Source organism: Rhinoderma darwinii, unplaced genomic scaffold, assembly GCF_050947455.1.
Source record: "Rhinoderma darwinii isolate aRhiDar2 unplaced genomic scaffold, aRhiDar2.hap1 Scaffold_765, whole genome shotgun sequence".
In the NCBI taxonomy this organism is placed as follows: domain Eukaryota; kingdom Metazoa; phylum Chordata; class Amphibia; order Anura; family Rhinodermatidae; genus Rhinoderma; species Rhinoderma darwinii.
Genome location: NW_027464328.1, coordinates 21,833 through 31,413, shown reverse-complemented (window position 1 = coordinate 31,413; position 9,581 = coordinate 21,833). Strand labels below are relative to the sequence as shown.

The 9,581-nt window shown below is 52.9% G+C and overlaps 1 protein-coding gene across 1 annotated transcript in view; it reads left to right on the top strand.

Moving 5' to 3' along the window:
• Nucleotides 1-1,368: 1,368 nt before the first annotated feature.
• The window catches only part of LOC142730612 (gap junction gamma-1 protein-like), a 29,516-nt gene continuing 21,303 nt past the window's right edge, over nt 1,369-9,581 (top strand). Inside the window, exon 1 of the mRNA XM_075849365.1 lies at nt 1,369-1,782. The gene's annotated coding sequence lies outside the window, so the exon portion shown is untranslated. The remainder of the gene's footprint in view (nt 1,783-9,581) is intronic.

Below are 9,581 nucleotides of genomic sequence, written 5' to 3'. Positions count from 1 at the left end.
CCCTTGTCCGGAATCAAATCCAGAAAGTCAGTGCTATTGACCACTGCACTGACCACTTTGCTGACCACTGAGCCCCCCGCACTGACCACTGTGCTGACCACTGAGCCCCCCGCACTGACCACTGAGCCCCCGCACTGACCACTGTGCTGACCACTGAGCCCCCGCACTGACCACTGTGCTGACCACTGAGCCCCCGTGCTGACCACTGAGCCCCTGTGCTGACCATTGTACAGACCACTCAGCCCCCGTGTTGACCACTGAGCCCCCTGCACTGACCACTGTGCTGACCACTGAGCCCCCGCACTGACCAGTGTGCTGACCACTGAGCCCCCCGCACTGACCACTGTGCTGACCACTGAGCCCCCGCACTGACCACTGTGCTGACCACTGAGCCCCCCGCACTGACCACTGTGCTGACCACTGAGCCCCCGCACTGACCACTGTGCTGACCACTGAGCCCCCTGCACTGACCACTGTGCTGACCACTGAGCCCCCGCACTGACCAGTGTGCTGACCACTGAGCCCCCCGCACTGACCACTGTGCTGACCACTGAGCCCCCGCACTGACCACTGTGCTGACCACTGAGCCCCCCGCACTGACCACTGTGCTGACCACTGAGCCCCCGCACTGACCACTGTGCTGACCACTGAGCCCCCTGCACTGACCACTGAGCCCCCGCACTGACCACTGTGCTGACCACTGAGCCCCCCGCACTGACCACTGTGCTGACCACTGAGCCCCCCGCACTGACCACTGTGCTGACCACTGAGCCCCCGTGCTGACCACTGAGCCCCTGTGCTGACCATTGTACAGACCACTCAGCCCCCGTGCTGACCACTGAGCCCCTGTGCTGACCATTGTACAGACCACTCAGCCCCCGCGCTGCCCCAATTGTCGTGTTCCCAACGTGACTCGGGCCAGATCATCAATTTTTACCTGCCCAGATAGATGGACATTTCTAGTCACATTTTGGGGACATCATTCAGTGACAATGACCGCACTAATGTGACTTCCCTGCAGTATGTAGTCATCAATACTTTTCTCAGAGAGGGGCACATGGGGCAGATTTATCGGGGTCTTCTCATATGACATTGATAAATCTGCCCCCGTGTGTTCTGCTCTATGGTCCCTCCCAAAGATACTGGAATAAAAATCAACCTCGTGAAGCTCAATCCAATAAAACTCTTAGATACAGCGGGAGACGCCGGGGAGTTCTTCTTCTTCTCATCGGTCACATCCAGCGCCGCAGAAGGTAAAAACAACTGGTAACAATTTCTGAAATAAAAAAGTGACCTTCTCTCGGTCCGTCTCGGTGACGTTTGGCGGAGTTGTCTTTCTTGTGCCTGACACGTGGAGCGCGCTCCTTCCTGGGCATGGTTCTTATTAGCTGCTCCCTGTGCTCATTTGTTTACTCTCCAGGGGAAGAAGAAGGAGGAAGGAGGCTGCAGATTCCAGAGCTTGTCCCGGAGTGCAGGACCCCCTCACCCTTCATTCCCGGGCCCAGTCTCGCTCTTTGTGGGACACAACAAGGATGGATCCTCATCAGGCTCCACAGAAGGCTCCTTCTTTATAGCGAGTGTACAGGAAGAATGTGAGCGTGCCGGGGCAGGATGTACGGAGACGGGTGACGGGCAGGATGTGGAACACTCGCTCCGGAGCTCCCTCGCAGGCACTTCTCTCGCTTCCACCCGCCTTTCTACAGATATTTTTGATTATTTAGTATTGTTTTGAACCTTGGCTGGAACTCAGCGAGAAGCTTTTTCATGACGGTGTCCGGTGAGGTGAGTGATCGGGGCTTCTTCTCGGATACACGGGGAAGAGGTTTGGGACTCGGGCTCGTTGTATACGGGTGACGGGAGGTTGGATAAGACCCAGCGGGCGACGAATGTTTTCCTGGTGGTTGATGTTTAACACATGGGAATTAGTGGCAGAGAAATGACTTGTTTCCCACACGGACATCAAAGCCATCGAGTCCCCGCGGATTCTCTGCAGAAGAAGAATGTTCTGATTATATAAAGCAGATGATTCGGAAACTGACCCGAGGCTAAAAAAGAATCAGCTGCAAAGAAAGGACGTCAAAAGTTTATAGAAATGAAAACTTCTACAACTTTCTAATAGATTTTCTGCTTGAATTCCTCACCATTTCCAAGATCTCTGCTAGCTGTCAGTGAATGAGAACACTCTTATTTACATTCGGAGGCTGCAAACCCATGCATACCTAGTCCTGCTCATACAGCTGAGGGTTTGTTACAAGTGTATTCAGTCTAGACCATGCTCTGTGGGCTAAACGCATCAGCAACAGCAGATCTCTCTGGTAGTTTGTAACAATGTATCAGTCTGCACTCCAGGCTGTTTAGCTCACAGAGCATTGTCTAGACTGACACAATTGTAACAAACCCTCAGCTGTATGAGCAGGACTACGTATGCATGGGTTTGCAGCCTCCGAGTGTAAATAAGAGTGTTCTCATTCACTGACAGCTTGCAGAGATCTTGAAATGGTGAGGACTTGAATCACAAGGTCTTTTAGGAAGTTGTAGAAGTTTTTATTTCTAATCAAGTTAATTTTTTTTCATATGACCAGATGCAATGTCCGGGACGTCGGTGTCGTCTCCCCCTTCACGCTGTGTTTACAGAGTCTGGGAGACGGCGCGTTTCACTGACTGAGGGGGAAATGCGTCACTCGCAGGGTCTGCTGGGGTTTGGCGGTTGCTGTTGAGCTGCACGTTGTAGTTATATGGAGATTATTCTAACATGGAAAAGATCCGCAAACTTCTCTACACAGCAAAAAGGGGGGATGACCGGCGTGCACCAGCCCCATGGAGATTAAGGACATTATTTTGGCCTCCGTTGGGTAAATGGCGCCCTATAGATACGTTTGGCGTATACGGCGACCACTTTTCCTTGTAAATACAGCAAACGTGATGTGAACAGAACCTGAGGACATCTTCTCCGTCCTTCCCGTCGTGTTCCCCATACAGAATCCTGCCGACACCTAACATTAGAGTTCTGTGGAGGTCACAGTGATTGGGGCGATCACCCGTCCTGCGGCCCGATCACTGATCATCCCCTCACCATCATCCAGTGTATCCCGAGGGTGAATCATAAATCAGGGAAGTGACTCCCCGGCACTGACCCCCCCCCCCCCAGTCGTCATCTCCTCGCACTGCGATCGTCACCCCGGCCACAAGATCATTCCGTTATAATTACAGACACATGACGAATATGAACGTCTTGTGATCCTCGTAGTGCGGATGATGGGGGTGACTGTCCTGCGTCCACTTTATAACGGAGACGCGGCACTCGGACTGATGGAGCTCGGAGAAGACGCAACTCTGAAGTCAGAACAAACAGAAACCCGGCACTGACATTTACCACGTGAACATTTTTATGATTTGCTGATTCCGTTTTGACAATCCACAAATATCGCAACGTTTCGGGGAATATCCGACCTTCAAACCTTCTGACAAGTGCAGAAAAAACAAAGCGGACGTCACGTCATTAATAAAGAAACGAACCTACAAAACGTAATGACGTGACGTCCGCTTTGTATTTTCTGCACTTGTCAGAAGGTTTGAAGGTCGGATATTCCCCGAAACGTTGCGATATTTGTGGATTGTCAAAACGGAATCAGCAAATCATAAAAATGTTCACGTGGTAAATGTCAGTGCCGGGTTTCTGTTTGTTCTGTGTCCACAACATTCATCAGTCATAGAAGGAGGGCGCAGCGCAATGTGAACCAAACCCAACCCAGACCGCCTATACAATTCCTATTACATGTGCCCCATAACAGGGATAGCTACAGTGCCCCATAACAGGGATCGCTACAGTGCCCCATAACAGGGATAGCTACAGTGCCCCATAACAGGGATCGCTACAGTGCCCCATAACAGGGATCGCTACAGTGCCCCATAACAGGGATCGCTACAGTGCCCCCATAACAGGGATCGCTACAGTGCCCCCATAACAGGGATAGCTACAGTGCCCCATAACAGGGATAGCTACAGTGCCCCATAACCGGGATCGCTACAGTGCCCCATAACAGGGATCGCTACAGTGCCCCATAACAGGGATCGCTACAGTGCCCCCATAACAGGGATCGCTACAGTGCCCCCATAACAGGGATAGCTACAGTGCCCCCATAACAGGGATCGCTACAGTGCCCCCATAACAGGGATCGCTACAGTGCCCCATAACAGGGATCGCTACAGTGCCCCATAACAGGGATCGCTACAGTGCCCCCATAACAGGGATCGCTACAGTGCCCCCATAACGGATAGCTACAGTGCCCCCATAACAGGGATCGCTACAGTGCCCCATAACAGGGATAGCTACAGTGCCCCATAACAGTGATAGCTACAGTGCCCCCATAACAGTGATAGCTACAGTGCCCCCATAACAGGGATAGCTACAGTGCCCCCATAACAGGGATCGCTACAGTGCCCCATAACAGGGATAGCTACAGTGCCCCATAACAGGGATAGCTACAGTGCCCCATAACAGGGATCGCTACAGTGCCCCATAACAGGGATAGCTACAGTGCCCCATAACAGGGATCGCTACAGTGCCCCCATAACAGGGATAGCTACAGTGCCCCCATAACAGTGATCGCTACAGTGCCCCCATAACAGGGATCGCTACAGTGCCCCATAACAGGGATAGCTACAGTGCCCCCATAACAGGGATAGCTACAGTGCCCCATAACAGGGATAGCTACAGTGCCCCCATAACAGGGATCGCTACAGTGCCCCCATAACAGGGATCGCTACAGTGCCCCATAACAGGGATAGCTACAGTGCCCCCATAACAGGGATCGCTACAGTGCCCCATAACAGGGATCGCTACAGTGCCCCATAACAGGGATCGCTACAGTGCCCCATAACAGGGATAGCTACAGTGCCCCATAACAGTGATAGCTACAGTGCCCCCATAACAGGGATCGCTACAGTGCCCCATAACAGGGATAGCTACAGTGCCCCATAACAGGGATAGCTACAGTGCCCCATAACAGGGATCGCTACAGTGCCCCATAACAGGGATAGCTACAGTGCCCCATAACAGGGATCGCTACAGTGCCCCATAACAGGGATAGCTACAGTGCCCCCATAACAGGGATAGCTACAGTGCCCCCATAACAGGGATAGCTACAGTGCCCCCATAACAGGGATAGCTACAGTGCCCCCATAACAGGGATAGCTACAGTGCCCCCATAACAGGGATCGCTACAGTGCCCCCATAACAGGGATAGCTACAGTGCCCCCATAACAGGGATCGCTACAGTGCCCCATAACAGGGATAGCTACAGTGCCCCATAACAGGGATAGCTACAGTGCCCCATAACAGGGATAGCTACAGTGCCCCATAACAGGGATCGCTACAGTGCCCCCATAACAGGGATAGCTACAGTGCCCCCATAACAGGGATCGCTACAGTGCCCCCATAACAGGGATCGCTACAGTGCCCCCATAACAGGGATCGCTACAGTGCCCCATAACAGGGATAGCTACAGTGCCCCCATAACAGGGATAGCTACAGTGCCCCATAACAGGGATAGCTACAGTGCCCCCATAACAGGGATCGCTACAGTGCCCCCATAACAGGGATCGCTACAGTGCCCCATAACAGGGATAGCTACAGTGCCCCATAACAGGGATAGCTACAGTGCCCCATAACAGTGATAGCTACAGTGCCCCCATAACAGGGATCGCTACAGTGCCCCATAACAGGGATAGCTACAGTGCCCCATAACAGGGATAGCTACAGTGCCCCATAACAGGGATCGCTACAGTGCCCCATAACAGGGATAGCTACAGTGCCCCATAACAGGGATCGCTACAGTGCCCCCATAACAGGGATAGCTACAGTGCCCCCATAACAGGGATCGCTACAGTGCCCCCATAACAGGGATCGCTACAGTGCCCCATAACAGGGATAGCTACAGTGCCCCCATAACAGGGATAGCTACAGTGCCCCATAACAGGGATAGCTACAGTGCCCCCATAACAGGGATCGCTACAGTGCCCCCATAACAGGGATCGCTACAGTGCCCCATAACAGGGATAGCTACAGTGCCCCATAACAGGGATCGCTACAGTGCCCCATAACAGGGATAGCTACAGTGCCCCATAACAGTGATAGCTACAGTGCCCCATAACAGGGATCGCTACAGTGCCCCATAACAGGGATAGCTACAGTGCCCCATAACAGGGATCGCTACAGTGCCCCCATAACAGGGATCGCTACAGTGCCCCATAACAGGGATCGCTACAGTGCCCCATAACAGGGATAGCTACAGTGCCCCCATAACAGTGATAGCTACAGTGCCCCATAACAGGGATCGCTACAGTGCCCCATAACAGGGATCGCTACAGTGCCCCATAACAGGGATCGCTACAGTGCCCCCATAACAGGGATAGCTACAGTGCCCCCATAACAGGGATCGCTACAGTGCCCCATAACAGGGATCGCTACAGTGCCCCCATAACAGGGATAGCTACAGTGCCCCCATAACAGGGATCGCTACAGTGCCCCATAACAGGGATCGCTACAGTGCCCCCATAACAGGGATCGCTACAGTGCCCCCATAACAGGAATCGCTACAGTGCCCCCATAACAGGGATCGCTACAGTGCCCCCATAACAGGGATCGCTACAGTGCCCCCATAACAGGGATAGCTACAGTGCCCCATAACAGGGATAGCTACAGTGCCCCATAACAGGGATAGCTACAGTGCCCCCATAACAGGGATAGCTACAGTGCCCCCATAACAGGGATAGCTACAGTGCCCCATAACAGGGATAGCTACAGTGCCCCATAACAGGGATAGCTACAGTGCCCCCATAACAGTGATAGCTACAGTGCCCCCATAACAGGGATAGCTACAGTGCCCCCATAACAGGGATAGCTACAGTGCCCCCATAACAGGGATAGCTACAGTGCCCCATAACAGGGATAGCTACAGTGCCCCCATAACAGGGATCGCTACAGTGCCCCCATAACAGGGATCGCTACAGTGCCCCATAACAGGGATAGCTACAGTGCCCCCATAACAGGGATCGCTACAGTGCCCCATAACAGGGATCGCTACAGTGCCCCATAACAGGGATCGCTACAGTGCCCCATAACAGGGATAGCTACAGTGCCCCATAACAGTGATAGCTACAGTGCCCCCATAACAGGGATCGCTACAGTGCCCCATAACAGGGATAGCTACAGTGCCCCATAACAGGGATAGCTACAGTGCCCCATAACAGGGATCGCTACAGTGCCCCATAACAGGGATAGCTACAGTGCCCCATAACAGGGATCGCTACAGTGCCCCCATAACAGGGATAGCTACAGTGCCCCCATAACAGGGATCGCTACAGTGCCCCCATAACAGGGATAGCTACAGTGCCCCCATAACAGGGATCGCTACAGTGCCCCATAACAGGGATAGCTACAGTGCCCCATAACAGGGATAGCTACAGTGCCCCATAACAGGGATAGCTACAGTGCCCCATAACAGGGATCGCTACAGTGCCCCCATAACAGGGATAGCTACAGTGCCCCCATAACAGGGATCGCTACAGTGCCCCCATAACAGGGATCGCTACAGTGCCCCCATAACAGGGATCGCTACAGTGCCCCATAACAGGGATAGCTACAGTGCCCCCATAACAGGGATAGCTACAGTGCCCCATAACAGGGATAGCTACAGTGCCCCCATAACAGGGATCGCTACAGTGCCCCCATAACAGGGATCGCTACAGTGCCCCATAACAGGGATAGCTACAGTGCCCCATAACAGGGATAGCTACAGTGCCCCATAACAGTGATAGCTACAGTGCCCCCATAACAGGGATCGCTACAGTGCCCCATAACAGGGATAGCTACAGTGCCCCATAACAGGGATAGCTACAGTGCCCCATAACAGGGATCGCTACAGTGCCCCATAACAGGGATAGCTACAGTGCCCCATAACAGGGATCGCTACAGTGCCCCCATAACAGGGATAGCTACAGTGCCCCCATAACAGGGATCGCTACAGTGCCCCCATAACAGGGATCGCTACAGTGCCCCATAACAGGGATAGCTACAGTGCCCCCATAACAGGGATAGCTACAGTGCCCCATAACAGGGATAGCTACAGTGCCCCCATAACAGGGATCGCTACAGTGCCCCCATAACAGGGATCGCTACAGTGCCCCATAACAGGGATAGCTACAGTGCCCCATAACAGGGATCGCTACAGTGCCCCATAACAGGGATAGCTACAGTGCCCCATAACAGTGATAGCTACAGTGCCCATAACAGGGATCGCTACAGTGCCCCATAACAGGGATAGCTACAGTGCCCCATAACAGGGATCGCTACAGTGCCCCCATAACAGGGATCGCTACAGTGCCCCATAACAGGGATCGCTACAGTGCCCCATAACAGGGATAGCTACAGTGCCCCCATAACAGTGATAGCTACAGTGCCCCATAACAGGGATCGCTACAGTGCCCCATAACAGGGATCGCTACAGTGCCCCATAACAGGGATCGCTACAGTGCCCCCATAACAGGGATAGCTACAGTGCCCCCATAACAGGGATCGCTACAGTGCCCCATAACAGGGATCGCTACAGTGCCCCCATAACAGGGATAGCTACAGTGCCCCCATAACAGGGATCGCTACAGTGCCCCATAACAGGGATCGCTACAGTGCCCCCATAACAGGGATCGCTACAGTGCCCCCATAACAGGAATCGCTACAGTGCCCCCATAACAGGGATCGCTACAGTGCCCCCATAACAGGGATCGCTACAGTGCCCCCATAACAGGGATAGCTACAGTGCCCCATAACAGGGATAGCTACAGTGCCCCATAACAGGGATAGCTACAGTGCCCCCATAACAGGGATAGCTACAGTGCCCCATAACAGGGATAGCTACAGTGCCCCATAACAGGGATAGCTACAGTGCCCCCATAACAGTGATAGCTACAGTGCCCCCATAACAGGGATAGCTACAGTGCCCCCATAACAGGGATAGCTACAGTGCCCCCATAACAGGGATAGCTACAGTGCCCCCATAACAGTGACAGAAGTCACAGAGAGGGTCCTTGTCCTTACTACACTACCCCATAACGGAGTCACAGCTCAGCAGAGAGTATCACACATGATAGGATTAGATACAGTGCTCAGCAGACAGTATCACACATGATAGGATTAGATACAGTGCTCAGCAGACAGTATCACACATGATAGGATTAGATACACAGCTCAGCAGACAGTATCACACATGATATGATTAGATACACAGCTCAGCAGACAGTATCACACATGATGGGATTAGATACACAGCTCAGCAGACAGTATCACACATGATAGGACTAGATACACAGCTCAGCAGACAGTATCACACATGATAGGATTAGATACACAGCTCAGCAGACAGAATCCCACATGACAGGATTAGATACACAGCTCAGCAGACAGTATCACACATGATAGGATTAGATACAGCGGCTCAGCAGACAGTATCACACATGATAGGACTAGATACACGGCACAGCAGACAGTATCACACATGATAGGATTAGATACACAGCTCAGCAGA